The sequence below is a fragment of the Ochlerotatus camptorhynchus genome, unplaced genomic scaffold (assembly GCF_037179485.1).
Source record: "Ochlerotatus camptorhynchus isolate MF236.1 unplaced genomic scaffold, CSIRO-AGI_Acam_v1.1 ptg000150l, whole genome shotgun sequence".
NCBI lineage: Eukaryota > Metazoa > Arthropoda > Insecta > Diptera > Culicidae > Ochlerotatus > Ochlerotatus camptorhynchus.
Window position 1 is genome coordinate 1,224,877 of NW_027040640.1, and position 18,315 is coordinate 1,243,191.

An 18,315-nucleotide genomic window follows, 5' to 3' on the forward strand; every position below is an offset into this window, starting at 1 on the left:
TATACCAATCAAGTTAGCAATTATTTATGAATTGTGTTATAAATCAACAGTTAACAAACGATCTCGAGTTCTCAAGACGCTGATTGCGAGAAATCCTAACAACATTAAAGGGGCAAGATTGACGGAATCCTTTCACTTCGCGCTTTCAGGGACATTAATCGCCGACGAACATTAATGTCAACATCCAGAAGTAGTGCAGATCTACAAATTTAACTCGTTGTTTGCACCTCTGCAGCTATCACCTATATACATTTTGAACCTCGTAAATTTAACAGATCGCCAGAAGTGGGCCCCAGAAGTGATAAAACAAATTGTATGAAAAAAGGATTCCTTCAATGGATCATATCGTTTGAGCAGTTTAAAATGGCGTTTCCAGCACTCGAACTTTAACACGGAGTACCTAATATTCTACACGAACTTCGGGAAAATAGGCTGCGTGAAAAACTATCGTCGAAACAAAAATATTTGAGGTAAATTAGGTTGATTTCAAACGTATTCCGTGTTTGAAGTCATTTGAAATCAATGTTTAAAATAAAAATAATGTTACGTTTATTTAAAAAAAAATTTCTTGTTGAAATAAACGTTGGTAGGGGAAATAGCTCTAATGTTGGCATAAGGATCTAAGATTGGGTCCATCGCTAAAAATCTGCTATTTATCATTTTTTTTTCTAGATGAACGCGTCGTTGGGTCCGTACTAATGGATATTTTTGGTCGCTATTGCAAATTTAGTGGATTGCTAATTTATGTATGGGCCCAAATTAGGGGCATTCAGGCCGACAATACATCCATTTCCCCTATATGTTTTTTTTTTGGTTTGACAGATATGCGAACAAAATTAAATATGTTTTGTGGTAAGCGTGACTGCTTTCTAACCCCAATGGATCTGGGTTCAATTGGTTTTAGTTGACCACTTTGTCAAGCAGTTTTGACGTGACTTTCTACCAGCCAACTAATTTCTATTTTTTTATGAAACGCACAAATGATGGCTAGTTTTCTCGTGGCTCTAGAAGAAAACATCTCAAAATAATGTGGTAGTAAACGTCATTTTAACTGCTCGAATGAAGTGGTTAATTAAACGTCAATTTCATACATTTATGTAAACAATGAGTTTAGTAATTCAGAATCGATTTTGCCAGCATTGATGAATTCTTTAAACTATGAAACTAAATGATTGACCACCTGCCGGATGCTGGTCGTTTTGATTCCGTAATACCAACAATCAATACGAAACTAACGATTTTAAATTGGCTCACTACTTGACTAGCCTATTGGTCCCAAGCAAACGAAAGTTGAGCACGTTATTTCGGGTAGGTAGAGGTAACTCTAAGACCAGAAGGTCCCGAAGAAACGTGCTCAACTTTTTGGTTCAGCTCTGGTACTCTCTTCGGTCCCAAGCTAATCGATGTACCCCTCGAAACATAGGAAAATCCACTAACCCCTCATTTTATCAGTCAAACTTTCATAGCGAATCAAAACAAACATAGTGTAGTACTAGAATTTCGACAAGAATGGGATACGTACGTTAATCGCATAGAGGTAACTCTAAGACCACTGGGTCCCGAAGAAAATCATTATTATTTTTGGCTCACTCAGTACCAGAACAACGATCCCAAGCAGTCCCAAGCTATTTCACTCACCCCTGCATGTTCTGCATGAATCCACACACCCCTGATGTTATCTGTCAAACTTTCATAGCGAATCAAAACAAACATAGTGTAGTAATAGAATTTCAACTAGAAGGGCCAATAGCAACAATCAATACGAAACTAACGATTTTAAATTGGCTCACCACTTTAGTAGCCTATTGGTCCCAAGCAAACGATTAACGTACCCTATTCTAGTTGAAATTCTATTACTACACTATGTTTGTTTTGATTCGCTATGAAAGTTTGACAGATAACATCAGGGGTGTGTGGATTCATGCAGAACATACAGGGGTGAGTGAAATAGCTTGGGACTGCTTGGGACCGTTGTTCTGGTACTGAGTGAGCCAAAAATAATAATGATTTTCTTCGGGACCCAGTGGTCTTAGAGTTACCTCTATGCCAATAGGCTACTAAAGTGGTGAGCCAATTTAAAATCGTTAGTTTCGTATTGTTTGTTGTTAATCGTTTGCTTGGGACCAATAGGCTAGTCAAGTAGTGAGCCAATTTAAAATCGTTAGTTTCGAATTGATTGTTGGTAATACCAACAATCAATACGAAACTAACGATTTTAAATTGGCTCACCACTTTAGTAGCCTATTGGTCCCAAGCAAACGATTAACGTACCCTATTCTAGTTGAAATTCTATTACTACACTATGTTTGTTTTGATTCGCTATGAAAGTTTGACAGATAACATCAGGGGTGTGTGGATTCATGCAGAACATGCAGGGGTGAGTGAAATAGCTTGGGACTGCTTGGGACCGTTGTTCTGGTACTGAGTGAGCCAAAAATAATAATGATTTTCTTCGGGACCCAGTGGTCTTAGAGTTACCTCTATGGTAATACCCCGTTCACATTACAGTGTATATCACGTGATATACGCTGTCTTGCAATGAGCATTCATACATCTAGTTTTTACTGGAAATCCTATGTATGAGTGCTCATTGCAAGACAGCCTATATTACGTGATATAGGCTGTAATGTGAACGGGGTATAACACACGATATCGATAAAATCAATAATTTTCTGCACTGCTGCTGGCGGACGAATGTTGAAAACAGTGAACACTTTAAATAGAGTGTCCAGCGCGTAGATGGAGTCAATTCCACCGTGGATGCGTCAATGTAGATGAAGTAATTGTTTCCATTGAAAATCAGATGGGGCACCACCTCGGGTACCACATTTTATTTTTTTTAAGCGGGACTCGAAACGAGACAAAGGCACTCGACAAGGCACACCAAGTATGTCAGCAAACTTACGGTACACCAAAGATATTTTTCACCCAATAAAGTGGATTCAAAACAAATTGTCTTGGAAACCTATGCCTATATGATTTCTAGCAACACTACCAATGCAATCAAGATACTAGATAGATGCGCTGCTCGTTAGGCTCTGGCTTTGAAAGTTCGTTTGGCTCAAAATTAACCAGTCCGCTCCTCTCTAGTTCAGACTATAGCTGATATTATGTAATATAGGCTATCTATTGATATAAATATGCATACAAATGATTTCCAGTGAAAATTTCACGTATGAGTGCTCATTGTAAGACAGCTTACGAGCTTTTCTGAAGCTACTCGGCGCCTGGGTAGATCGCACTCATTTTTGCATGCTGTATGGAGTTGTCAAAAAATGAGTGAACTGGGTTTGCTCCGAAGAGTGGAATCCACCCAGATTCTGGGTAAATGGTTCTGATATAAATTTTTCCTTAGTTCAAAATGGCGATGTAGTGGTAAGCATGATTACCTCTCACCCCAGCAGGCCTTGGTTCAATCACAGTCCGTGCCGCCGGGATGTTGTGTGGCATAACATCTCTGATCACGCCTTCCTTCGGAACGAGCTACGGAAGGGAAGTAAAGCCCCGGTTCATGAGTTGATAGGTCGATAGGTAGGGTCCAGATGTGGGAGCTGGCGGCGGTGGAAAAAAATATCGACTAGTTGGTGAGGTATACAACTCTAACAAATAGTTCGTTGGTATCAATAAATACTTTATTATCATTTCATAATGTTTTTTTTTTTAATATTCTTCCTGGACGAAATAATTTATATATAAAGCTATACCTCGATATAACGTAAGTGCAGGGGGTAAGTCACTCTGCCACATTGTGCTAACACCCACAGAAACACACTTCGACACACTTCAAGCACCCTTTCGCCGCATGACAAGCAATTTTTTAATCAATTCTGGCACCACTGCAAATAATGTTTACATTCGATTGATATTTTGTTCTGAAAAAAAAAACCTGAAAAAACGTCGAACCGTTCTGCCTTGAAAGGAAGAATTTCTTGATTTGGATTGAAAACCTCCAATCCAAAGGAAAGGAAATACTAAACCGGTTACGATCCACGAAAGCAGCGGCATCAGGATGCTAAAAAATGTAAAGTTGTCTTGCAAGAAAACCACTACAACCGCAACGAAAAAGTTTCTGATTGTAAATCCTAGGTTCTCACCAGCGGCATCCCAATCACGGCTCCTCCAATTAATTGCAAATGTACCCTTTGCTTGATCTTTCTTCTCGGGTGGCACGTACCCATTCGTCTTCCTCCTGCAGCGAGAGGACCAATGCCCGTGTCAAGAACTAATTTGTGGACAAGTAACCCTGAACGGTAGTGGCTGCTGATTAAAATTGGATCTCTACAGTTGCGAAACGCTTATGGAACTCTATTACTGATTCTGACGCAGCAAGTCAGTGGTATAGCTGACGGTCTTTTCCATGTCTTACTCTGATATCCGGTGCTCGGGGCTGAGGTCATTTTAGCTCCAAATAATCCTCCCGCCAGTTGTTCTATTTCTTTAAACAAACAACAGCAAAGGAATCGCAGGGAGTCTGTCATTTTCAGCGTTATGTTATGATCGAGGATATGGTTGCCAGTAAATTTATTTTTTCTGTTGAAGTTTTGACAAATCCGTAAATACGATGAAGCACCCAGAAACACCTTCCGACACCCAAAAACACACATGAAACACAATAAGCACAAACACAAGGTGGCAGAGTGACTTACCCCCTGGCACAAACACAAGGTGGCAGAGTGACTTACCCCCTGCGTAAGTGTCACTTTTGCCTTCCATCGCTGATTTTTCAAACAAGCAAAGTAATAACACCATCGGACCGATGGGATAATCCCCCATTTACTGGTAATATTAATTTGTATGATTCAATTGTTATTAGCGAGATATTGACGATGGAACTCAAAAGTGACAGTTACGTTATATCGAGGTATACCTGTAAAGCATTCATGGGACATTCCTCGGGCATTCATTCGTTTCTATCGAAATTTGTAATGTTCACTCAGTTGACAAATGTCATCTTCTGAGTAACCGTTACCCAATTTCTTTCATAGGCACGTTTACTCAAATTTGAGTAAAAGCATGTTTACTCATTTTTGCGAAAAATGTTTTCAACAATAAAAAAAAACTTCATAGCGGAAAAATTTCCGGCAATCACACTTTATACCCCGTTTACATTACAGCGTATATCACGTGATATACGGTGTCTTGCAATGAGCACTCATTCATCTAATTTTCACTGGAAATCCTATGTATGAGTGCTCATTGCAAGACAGCCTATATTACATGATAGGCAAATCTACAAAATTATTAAAAGCCTCTCGGACTGCTGGGATCTCCAGAATATGTTAGGTATTTTTGCTGACTGGTGCTCAAGAAATTTGATGAGTCTAAGCATAGAAAAATGTAACATTATTTCCTATCAACGAAAAATCGAACCAATCATGTTTGACTACGGACGCTGTCTTGCTCGTGTAGAGCACATAAAGGAATCGGCAATTGGGCTATGCCTCAGGTCACTTTACTGCTCGCTTGTGCGATCCTTATTGGAGTCAAGTTCAGTTGTTTGGTGCCCTTTTCATGCTAGCTGGATCACTAGAATTGAATCCGTTCAACGCAAGTTTGTGAGATATGCTCTTCGTTTCCTCAACTGACGTGACCCAACGAACTTGCCACCGTACGAGGAGCGTTGTCGTCTCCTGGGAATCGAGTCATTAGAGGTGAGACGGACGGTCGCTCAAGCTATGTTCGCTGGAAAGCTGCTTACAGGTGACATTGACTGTCCAACACTGCTGTCACGGCTAAACTGCCGGTAATCGGAAGTCAGTCCCATCTGCATTTTTATCAATTTTGAGTTAGCATCATTATTCAGTTTATCTTTCTATGTTTTTTGAGATGTGCTATTGAAAAAAGGTGGTTTGTTCAAGAAAAATGAAAAACAATACCAAGCTAGATACCAAGTCAAATTGTCCCACAGCGAAAAGTAATCGCAAGTCAGTCACATTAGAAAAAATATGTTAGAAATGCTAGACAACACATCGCATTATGAGATTTGTGTCAAGACAGATTTTGCCCACTTCCCCTATGGTATCTGGAACACGTCCGGATGTGGCCAATATAGTTGTTACGATACTCAGTTTGACCGTCATTCGATATGGCTTTGAATTATCATGTGATTTGATGTATCGCTTGATGGATTTTGATTTAAAACGGATTTCCCTAATAAAAAATAACCATAAACGAACGATAACGCAAATCATTGAACTATTCCACAAATGGTTTGGATGATACCCAGAACACGTCGTTAAGCAAATTAACCATACAATTTTTATTAGGGTTACCACTCCCCCTAGGATACCCGGAACATGTCCGGGTGTGGACAACATGGTGCTGGTCACTCATCATTACGCTTATTGATCTTATTTTTGAATTCTCATGTAAATTGATTTATCGCATGGTGGGTTTGGCACGTTTCTGAAAAGCTCTGGTCTGATGAAGACCCATACTCACCGGAGTATGTTTCGGCCATTGCTCTGGAACCAGCGCAACAAATCCAGAAACATTCAATAACGTTCTATGGGACCATGGTATCTTGCTACTGTTCAATACTGTGCTAAACTAATGCAGCATCGTCATGGAATTGTGACTGACTTGTGGTTATTTTTCTCATTCACGTTAAATGTAATCGCAAGTCAGTCCCACTCAGATTTTGGCCATAAAATAAAAATTTTACGATATTTTTCCAATATTTTTGGGTAAACATAGATGCATTCTATCACAATGTACGTGTATTTTAAAATTTATCCCTCCAACATAATTGTCAAATCAAAAAACTTGAAAAATCTTTGAACGCCGTTTTCTCATTTCCAGGTTTTTTACAGATGGGACTGACTTGCGATTATGGGCAGTTAAATATGTATTCCCCTGAGAGGTCTCTTCGTCAACGCGACTTTCTGTTTTTGGAACCACGGAGCCGGAATTGTCAAGCAGTTTTGGCGTGACTTTCTATCAGCGATTCCACAAAACTGGACCAACTATTTAATTTCTATTATTTTATGAAACGCACAAACAATGGTTACTTTTCTCGTGGTTCTAGAAGAAAAAATCTCAAAGTTCGAGTGGTAGTGAACGTCATTTTAACTGCTCGAATGAAGTGGTTAATTATACACAACACGAGCCAATTCGAGCAATCTGCCGGCAATTCAACAACTGTTTTTATATGTTCGACTTCAATGTATCTGCTGACGTGTTTCGTTATCGGCTACTTGGCCTTTTCCGTACCGTTGACCGTAACTATTTAGTTTAAGTTTTATTCATTTAGACAATAATTGTCAGTTGAATTTTTCAATAGACAATAAACAACAATATACCCCGTACAGACTATGGTATTAGCAATCTCTATAACATGGAAGTCGTCACACCAAAACTGCTTGACAAAGTGGTCCATTTCAGTGCTAACATTTGAAAACGGCGCAAAAGCCATTTGTAAACAAATGGTTTGTGGGCCCTTTACTCGCTACCCGAAGAACGCCCACGCAAACCAACAGCATCGTCAGGAAGGGGAAAATTTCCCCTACCCGATGTTGCTGTTGTGTCGCGTGGGTGTACTTCAAGTAGTGAGTAAAGGGCCCACAAACCATTTGTTTACAAATGGCTTTTGTGCCGTTTTCAAATATTAGCACTGATTTGATCATTCTGCTCGACAACATATTTGTATTCCTACGATTCCTATCCCTTGCTCTGGTTGCACCTTTCTATAGCAAACTTTGTTCCCGTTTTGACAGCCAGAGTTTCTGCTTCTCTTTTGCCCGCTGGTTCACACAGATTTCACACACACTGTAGCAAAACGCGCATCAATCAGTCTCCAAGAAAGACACAAACGAGACGGACGAACGCAAACGCGAATCATTTTTCTCGCAGTACTGGTGGCTGCAGCCGAAGCAGGAGAGAAAAAAGCAACGAAGAAAAAATATCTTGCGGAAAAACAGCCCCCGCGGTAGCAGCATTCCTTGGAACCTATTGGCGCTGGCAAAAATTAACCTTGGGAGAAGGCAGTGCGCTTCCGGAGAGGACCATCAGTGCGTTTTTTGTGTGTGTCGTAACCCGTTGTAAATACGCTTGCAGACGGGAGTATTGTGAAGCGGATTCCACACGGTAAATTTTTTCTTCTGATTTATGACGGCCTTCCCCCGCCCTAATCCATCACTTACTTTCGGTTCAAGGTAACAAAAAGGAAAGCACACAACTGGCGCCTGTGTCGAAATACTACTACAGCCCCTCGCTCCGCTTCCGCGATTGGGTAAGTTCCTTTTTCATCTTTTTTTTTTTTTGTCTCCTTGGAGGGTTAGGGCTGCTCACCAACTCCACCATCATTGTTTTCATTTTGGAGCCCGTCCAATATCCATCATTAATCTATTCGTATCGTACTTACCTATCGTGTCTCATCTCATCATCGTCACAATTTCGTCAGCTATTGTTCTGTGTTCAATACCTCTATCAATCCAAGCACAGTAGTTACAGTATAGTAGTTCGCAATGGAGTCAAGTGGCTTCGGTGGTGCATATTACAACATAATCTCTACGGAGCATTTCGCAACATATCTGGCGAGTGCAATGATGGTAAACATACGGCTGTAGATTAGTGTTTTGTGATTTATCACTCGGTTTGAAGGATGCTTTTGAAACCTATTCTGGTGGAACAAGTTGACGCTGGTCTGTATACTTACCTACTGCACAGCTGCCAAGAACCCAAATGGGCAATTCTATTATTTTGTAACATAAGCCATAGTCACTATCCAAGATCCACTAGTTTCCCACTGGATTTAACGCAAAAGACATTTCCAGATTGGCATTAACCCGAATATGGTATATTGGAAATCTTTTGGGTTAATTCCAGAGGAATATCTAGCGTTCAGTATCATAAGGGCTACTGCAATGATCGATTCTCTGCATCGATTTTCTCTTTCTGTTAGTAAATCGGTTGGGTTTGATTTCCGTTCCGTTCTAGGATTTTTTTCGGGTTGGAAAATATCTCGTCTTCCCTGGGCATAGAGAATGATTGTACTTACCACACAATTATACTAATGCAAAAATGGTACAGGCATCGAAAGCTCTCAATTAATAACTGTGGAAGTGCATCTAGAACACTAAGTTGAGGGCACGGAATATGCGATATTATCAATAAGCTTGAAATGCGAAGAGGAAGAAGAATAAGAAAAAAGAACTAGCCCGTATGGTTCTGAACGCTCTAGATATGATAATAATATTATAATTGGAATGAAAACCATGGAGCCGAATATGTAACATTAACCTAGATAACAAACCTTCTGCTGAAACTAGATGAATAAGGTGTTGGGAGAATTGGTTTCCCATTTTACCCCAATCATCTCTCGCAAAGTCTGCACCTTTATGTAGAAGTTTCTTGAACTTTTTTAAAGTCCCGTGAATATAGCACTAGCTCCTTTCCAGTAAATACTTTACTTTATTATCTACCATTCTTTTCAACATAAGCTGGATACAGAGAGTGTCCAAATAACACCAAGAACTAGCCCACACAGTATGATAAGCAAGTCTAGTGGAACATGTGAGCAAACCCGATAGAGACCCCCAAAGAACAAGTCCGGAATATGCACAAAATAAACTTGAACCCAAGTACAAAGGGCCAGTTCAAAATACCAGTAAGGCACATACGTAGGAATGTTAGGCCAGATGATTCTAAGGCCTAGTCAAACCAATTGAATGTTCAGATAATCAGTGTCTACTCCACATTATTTCTCTGAACTTGCTCAACAACAAAATTTGGGCATGCCTCTGAAGACCCTTTTCATACTTTCACTCAGACGTGGACATACTCATTATAGCTAAAATACTACTTTTAAATTATGAAACTATTAGATATAATAATAATAATTTTTACATGTAAGATGCATCAAGAGGAGGTAACGTTTGTGTAAGATACATAAAACCAGTAAATTTTTCTTTCAGAGGATCACAATTAGCTATTTTAGCTGTTATGAGTAATCGTCATGAGTGAGTGCTATTCGTTATAGCTAATCGCTAATTGTGACACTCTGAAAGCGAAATTGACAGTTTTTATGTGTCATACACAAACTTTACCTCCTCTATTTGCATCTTATATGTACAAATTATTATTATAATATCTCATAGTTTCATAATTTCGAAAAGTAGTATTTTAGTTGTAATGAGTATGTTCAGGCCTGTTTTACTGGACATGCTTCGAAGATAGTTAGTTATCTTTATTAAGGAGACTTTCAGCCGAACGCTGGTTCGTCTCCGGGGCTTCGAAGATCTGCGAAATTGCCACATCGGTTAATCCACTCCCAAATATCCCATTATAGTCCTCTAGGTTCGCATAATAAATTCCCAGAACCCGCACTTCAATCAGTGCCGGCATGTCATTTAACTATCCGCACTGACTTCTGGATTGGATTTGTAATCGGTATACCTACTATGCATTGACTCTTTCTGTTCTCTAAACATACCATTAATCCTCTCCTTCCCAGCACAGGTGATCTACAACTTTTAGGTCTGTCTCATGTGTGTCAATCTACATTAAATAATCAGTACTCATTTAAGCATCTCCGTGTGTTCATTAGTCTTGTCCATATGAAAGGGTGACCAGTGAACCAGGAAATCAGGAAAACCGGGAAAAAAGCCGTAAATTCGAAGTGATCGGGAAAAACCCTTGAATTTCGATGAAACATCGGGAAAAAGTATACGTCGTTCTCTATTCGAAAAAAAAATAGTCCTTGACAACATTTCAAACCCCACGGACAGGACTATATTTTCAGGATAAAGTCACTAGAAGAAGCAATTTTTAGGAGATTTTAGAATGAACACCAAACTATTTCCGAGAAAATTTCCATTTCAATTTTAGAGTTTTTGAAAGAATACTACGAAAGATCTGACTAGAACTTCAAGTCGATTGTCAGGGTTCAGAGTAAAATTTTTAAGAAGCACTGTGGACAATTCAATGTTTATTGTGCAGAGAATTCCAGGATTCGTGAAAAATTCCAAGGAAATCTAATTTTTAGTGTAAACAGTTTTAAGGCAATTGTATGGAATCGATGAGAGTTTCTACAGAATTTTAAGAAGAATTTAGAGGAGAACTCTATGATTATGTTGAACAAAATTTCAATTCTGAGGTGAATCGCTTGGAAATTCTAAGGAGAATTCAAGTGAATTTAAAAAAAAATGGAAAGAAGCTTCAGTGAATTTTCTTAAATAAAACAGAGAGATTGTGGAGTGTTCTGTACTGTTATATTAGTTTTTTCCCCCAAGGGATTCCCAGATTGCCCCGTAACGTTGGTAGATCACCTTTTCGTGGTACGTTACGGGATGTAAGATCTACCACCGATTCCTAATCTTGACTACTTCAGGATTGTTCAATAATCAAAGGAACACATCTTAGTCCTTGTTACTTTTTATGCCTTGTTGATAGTGATAAGTCCTCGGGTTGCCTGGACCCAGGATGATCTTGGAAGAAGGAAAAGATGAGTTAGTTAATCTTCATCTATGTGATTCCTAATCTTCTATTCGTTGTTCCCTAGTTTGAAGTGGTTAAGACTAGGGTTCTGATGCATGGTCACTATCGGTGTCATTCTTTAATTTTGTTGCTAAGGAATCCAATTTTAACTGACAAAGGGGCGTGCCTTTGGAGGGTGTTCCAACACTCCGAAGGGTACAAATAGCGGAACCTTTCAATTAGAATCGATTCCTTACGATGAAGGCAAGAATGACAACTGTATCAAAACCGAATACTTCATCATTTCTCAATAGTGATGAAGTAATACGACATGCACTACACTAAGGACACGGGATATACTACAATAGATCAAATTACTGGTCGTAGTAGTTTTATGTCCAGAACAGAGGAGAAAAAAAGGGATTCCCAGATAGAATCTCAAATTTATGTTATTCTGAATTCTGAAGAGAAGAACTCTGTGACGGGTAATGATTCTAAAGGAAATGCTTGAGAACAATTCAATAAAATCATGTACAGAGTTTTGAGTTAATTTTCATGGTAGTTAAAACATTGACAAATTTTGAAGACCCTACAACGCAATAACAAATTCAAGATCGAGGAAGAATAGTAATGACCCATTTAAACTAGTGATCTATTCAGTTCAATCGCATTTGGTTTATACTACATTTAAGTCACCATGATATGAGTACTTGAGAATTAGTCAAATTGTTGAGCAGTTTTCAGACAACCTTCTACCAACGATTTTAAGAAAATGAAGAAATAATTTCCAGATTTTTAATTTTATTTGGCAAATCATAGGGTTTTTGATCTAATTTCCGTCGTACTAAGCACAACCCGCGTTTTACCTATCGTTTTTGACCGGGTTTGAACAAAAAATGGAATATTTCTTTCAGAGAGGACTTCTAAATTTATTCACCTTTCCATACATACCGTTGGATTTGATAAAGAGTCACAAATTGTTGAGATATTGTTTAAAATCTAATACTGCTTCTTGATTCTAAATCCGTCCTACGAGTTTCAATTCCGTCCAAACGCATTGAAACGCCATTAGATTTCCTTCGTCCTACGGATAAAAGTAGAAAAAGGGGATTCGCTAGGAACGCTTCTTTTGTTTTGAGAACAATGAGCGTAAATATTCATACAATGCGCTCTAACAGGATTTATGTTGTAGCTAATAAACTAACGCATCTGAACAAATCTATTATTGATTTGTGCACGGTGAAATCATTGATATTATTGATCTTTTCTGATCGATAGGACGGAAATGGGCGATTACGACGAAGTAGCGCTCTACCCTATTTGTATTTGTATTTCAAATGATATTTTACTCTCGTTTAATCAACATATTTAATCATAGCCAAGACTTCTAACTTTTCCTCGAACATGACCCATTAGCTTCTGCACAGTGGTACTTCCCACCATTTTGACCACTTTTGGCCAATCTTTTTTGAATTTTTGGATGTCGTCCGCTGGTTTTATTAATTTTCGAAGCTTTGCTTTGGTTAAAGCCCAAAAAGTCTCGATTGGCCGTGCTTCCGGGCAGTTCGGCGGATTCATGTCTTTCGGCACGAAACATACATTTTGACTTTTGTACCATTCTAAAGTGTCCTTTGCGTAATGACATGACGCCAAATCAGGCCAAAATACTACTTGACCTTCGTGCTGCCTGATCATCGGCAACAATCGCTTCTGGAGACATTCCTTAACGTATTTCTGAGTGTTCATCGTCTCTGTTGTGATGTACGGACTAGATGTTTTACCACACTCGCATATTGCCTGCCAAACTATAACCTTCTTACCGAATTTTTCGGTAAAAATTGCCCTCTCCGTTTCGGGGATGTCCTTGTCTTCGCTTACAGTATAGAATTGTGGTCCGGGAAGCGTTTTGTAATCTAGTTTCACGTACGTTTCGTCGTCCATTATTATACACCCAGAATTTCGACACAATAACGAATCGTAGAGTTTGTGGGCCCGTGGTTTCACGGACGCGGTCTGTTTTTGGTTCCTTTTGGGTTTTTTCTGCTTCCGGTAGCCCAAGTCTTTCTTTGGCACGCATGACGTTCCTCGACGAGGTCCCTAGTTTTTTCGCAACATCCCGAACGGAAGTCGCTGGTTTTCGTTTGTAGGCATCCCTGATCTTTTTATCGATATCCGGACTTACAGGACCGGATTACCGGCCACTCTTCGGCGCATCTTCAAACGTACACTGTTCTCTATATTTTTAATCGCAGTTCGTACCGCTCCGACGCTTACTCCCTCTTCCTTGGCCAATTTTCTCAAGGAGAGTCCGCTCACAGTGCACCATTTGTGCACGATACTTTTTCGTTGTTCCGGAGTAAGACCACGCATTTTGACAGGAAACACAAAACTGAGCACTTTTTTGATACTATGTCATTCAGAAATGAGCAAACAAAAGGACGCAGCCAAAACATGTTGAAATATTTTATTATATTCAAAGTGACCGTTAAAATAAGGTGTTCCTCTACTGTCTGGAACAGTCTATAGCATAAATAAGACCCTATTTTGTCGAGATTATAGAAGACTTGTTTTTTTTTTAAATATTGGTCCACGTAAAAGTTCGTGTGGCAGAAATTGTCATTTTAAACTGCTGGAATGATGTGATCCATTCAACTGAGCACCTATTGATAAACAATTAAAATGCTATTGATTTAAAAAAAGCTTTTTTACGAGTTCGATAATTTTTGGCTGTTTGGAACATCTTTCGTTCTAACTTTTTCTCAAAAATATATATTTGCATACACAATAACGAAAAACCTTCTGGGTTAAAGGGTTAAAGAAAACATACGAAGCGATCCACAAAGTACGTTACGTTGTTTATGGGATATTGGAGATTGTTCATATACTACGTAGATAATCTAACAGTGGGTGAGGTCAGCGAATATATACGATAACAAAGCAACACATAAATTGTATAACAGTTTATAAAACCTTATAGCGATTTTTTTTATTATTAAATTCCAACCTGGATCGGGTATCAAGATTGGGTCTGCTTGTTTTCTGACCTAGCTCAGGTTGAGGTTCGCACTGTTCCAACCCCGATAATAAACGAAATCGCTATTAGTATGACTGGTTTTGGTTATATAGACGTTTACTAAACATAATTCCATGAATATGTGTTTCTTAGGTCATTCCATCTCAAGTGACCGAACAAATTGCTTCGACCATCTACGATTTATAATGTTCTACACAACTACTACAGAGAAGAACTCGACAGTGAGCATGCATAAGGGCCTATACGCGATGATCGATTCTCTTCGTCGATTTTCTCTTTTGTTAATAACTCGCTAGATTTAACGTTTCTCGGTGCCTTTGCTGTTGCTTTTGATAGCCAATACAACCTTTTACTACTCTGCATTGAACAAATTCTAGAAAATTATTTCGCTTAGCTGTAGCAATGCAAAGAGAAAATCGATGAAGAGAATCGATTATCGCGTATTCGCCCTTATGCATGCTCACTGTCGAACTGTTCATTTGAAGCAACTTTGCTGAATATTTCAATTTTCTATCTCTAAAGGTTCATGTTTTATCCGAGGGGGACGAAAGTAATCTGTTCTACATTTCTTTTTGAAAATTTGCTTAATTTTCTCGAATTTGTTTTGGATGAATTCGATTCGTTATGAATTAACGCGCATCTTTCGATATTATCCGATTTCATCCACTATTCATCGCTAATCTTGAATGTGTTAGAATTATCGAGCATTATGCTGATATTATTTTTAGTGTGTAGCGTGATGTGAACTGTCACTTCCTGAGTACCTGCTTTTGTGATTGTTTCAAACCCTTCAAGTCTTCAAGCTTCAAGTTCCAACTCTGGAAGCAACGACAATATCTGCACGGAGGGTTGGTGACGTAATTGACTACCGGCATTGATGGCCAAACGTGACCAAACCATAGATGCCGTCGATGCCGGATGCCAGGGTTGTCCAAATCGTAGTCCGTGATCTCGAAGCGACTATACCCAAGGCAAAGATGAATGCAGTTTCTCTTTTTTTTATATTTATAGAATACTTCCTTTACATGATGGTTATGTTGGTTTGTGTGGGCGTGATTTGATTTATTAGTAATCATCGAGAGAAGTCATTGTTTACAAAACCTGTTACGCACTTTTTTTTTTTTTTCCTCTGTTCGGGACCTAACACTACTGCGACCAGTAAATTGATCTATTGTAGTATATCCCGTGTCTTTAGTTTAGTGCATGTCGTATTACTCCATCACTATTGAGAAATGATGAAGTATTCGATTTTTTTTACAGTTGTCACTCTTGCATTTATCGCAAGGATCCGACTCTAATTGAAAGGTCCCGCTATTTATACCCTTCGGAGTGTTGAAACACCCTCCAAAGGCGCGCCCCTTTGTCAATCAAAATTGGATTCCTTAGCAACAAAATTAAGGTATGACACCGATAATGACCATGCATCAGAACTCTAGTCTTAACCACTTCAAACTAGGGAACAACGAATAGAAGATTAGGAATCACATAGATGAAGACAACTAACTCATTTTTTTTCCTTCTTTCAAGATCATCCTCGGTAGACAAAGCCGAGTCTTGTCACTATCAACAAGGCATAAAAAGTAACAAGGACTAAGATGTGTTCCTTGGATTAAAGGGTGATACGGTCAAAATTTGGTCAATATCAACTTGACGTATTTCTTTCAATTTTGCATTTAAAAAACCTGAACACCCCTCATTTTGAAGGTGTGTGTGTGTAGAATGTTGCTCCTATTTTGATTTTGGAATTCACTCTTCAGTTGTCAAAATGCCGTCCAAGCAAGAAGAGCAGCGTATCAAAATTTTGCTCGCGCATCGTGAAAATCCGAGCTACTCGCACGCAAAGTTGGCAAAATCGCTAAAAGTTGCCAAATCAACCGTTACAAATGTAATTAAAGTGTTTGGGGAACGTTTGTCGACAGCCAGGAAGTCTGGATCGGGGAGAAATCGAAAACCGGAAGCCGCTGAGACGACAAAGAGAGTTGCCGGTAGTTTCAAGCGAAACCCTAACCTCTCTCTCCGAGATGCCGCAAATAAGCTGGGTGTATCGTCTACAACCGTGCATCGAGCCAAAAAACGAGCCGGACTATCGACTTACAAGAAGGTAGTGACTCCAAATCGCGATGATAAACAAAATACGACGGCCAAAGCGCGATCCCGGAGGCTGTACACGACGATGCTGACGAAGTTTGACTGCGTGGTAATGGACGACGAAACCTACGTCAAAGCCGACTACAAGCAGCTTCCGGGACAGGAGTTTTATACGGCAAAAGGAAGGGGAAAGGTAGCAGATGTTTTCAAGCACATGAAACTGTCAAAGTTCGCAAAGAAATATCTGGTTTGGCAAGCCATCTGTACCTGTGGCTTGAAAAGCAGCATTTTCATAGCTTCCGGGACTGTCAACCAAGAAATTTACGTGAAAGAGTGTTTGAATAAACGTCTGCTGCCTTTCCTGAAGAAACACGGTTGTTCCGTACTGTTTTGGCCGGATTTGGCATCTTGCCATTACGGTAAAAAGGCCATGGAGTGGTACGCCGCCAACAACGTGCAGGTGGTTCCCAAGGACAAGAACCCTCCCAACACGCCAGAGCTCCGCCCAATTGAGAAATACTGGGCTATTGTCAAGCGGAACCTAAAGAAGACCAAAAAAACTGCTAAGGGCGAGCAGCAGTTCAAGGCAAACTGGCTTTCTGCGGCGAAGAAGGTGGACAAGGTGGCTGTACAAAATCTGATGGCAGGGGTCAAGCGTAAGGCCTGGCAATTCGGATTTGGAAAAGCGGAAGCCTAACTGAATATTTTTCCTGAATTTTATACTAATTGAACTTGAAAAAGAAATTTAATTTGATTTTTTAAATAAACGATTTCACCGATTTACACGCGTTTTCCCTTGACCAAATTTTGACCGTATCACCCTTTACTGAAAAATCCTGTTCCCCTAGTCAGGAACTAGGGAACAACGAATAGAAGATTAGGAATCACATAGATGAAGACAACTAACTCATTTTTTTCCTTGTTTAAAGATCATCCTCGGTAGACAAAGCCGAGTCTTGTCACTATCAACTAGGCATAAAGGTAACAAGGACTAAGATGTGTTCCTTGGATTACTGAAAAATCCTATTCCTCTAGTTTGAAGTAGTCAGGACTAGGAATCGGTGGTAGATCTTACATCCCGTAACGTACCACGAAAAGGTGATCTACCCACATTACGGGGCTGTTACGCACTACTTCCAGCTCTATCTATAGATTTGTTTTAGAATAAAGATTTTCGAGCTCGACAATACAGAAGGGTGGATCAAACAAATTGTTATGCCCTTATCTCGCAAACCGAAGCTCACCTATCCAATCGAACACCACTACCGAATAGCAGATGATTTTCCCTACCTGATGGTGTTGTTGGTATGGCAAGGCAAGCTTAGGTTCACGAGGAAAGAGCATTAAACGTTTGATTACAAAAGCTAATTCGCCTTATTGTATTGTTGGTCGCGATTTACGCGATGTTCCTTTCTTATAAACAAACGGCTGTCACCGTTACTTGTCATGATAATTATAGAGATGTGATCGGATAACAGAGATGTGAACGATACAAACAGATATTATCCGTTTTTAGATATTTAAGCTCGATTATATCGGATATAATCGATAGAATGGATTTGCCCGACTATGAATTGATTCATTGAACTTTAGAGTTAGTTTTGACAACATTTAAATAAATCTGGAACTATCGTTCCCCCTCGGTTTTATCTTATTTCTTATTCGTATGTCACGCTAGTAGGGTATTTGATTCTGGTTGGACCTATCCAAAAACTGATGATGGTTGGACCTATTTTTTCAATCGCTAGTTTAGTCAATCCTCGCTAATTTTTTATTTT

The 18,315-nt window shown here is 39.3% G+C and overlaps 1 protein-coding gene across 2 annotated transcripts in view; it reads left to right on the plus strand.

Annotated features, from left to right (window-relative positions):
- Nucleotides 1–7,788: 7,788 nt before the first annotated feature.
- The window catches only part of Pop2, a 38,474-nt gene continuing 27,947 nt past the window's right edge, over nucleotides 7,789–18,315 (plus strand). The window contains exons 1-2 of one of the 2 annotated variants that reach the window (XM_065221947.1): nucleotides 7,789–8,085; nucleotides 8,154–8,230. The gene's annotated coding sequence lies outside the window, so the exon portion shown is untranslated. The remainder of the gene's footprint in view (nucleotides 8,086–8,153; nucleotides 8,231–18,315) is intronic. The other variant, XM_065221946.1, reaches the window with a different exon arrangement.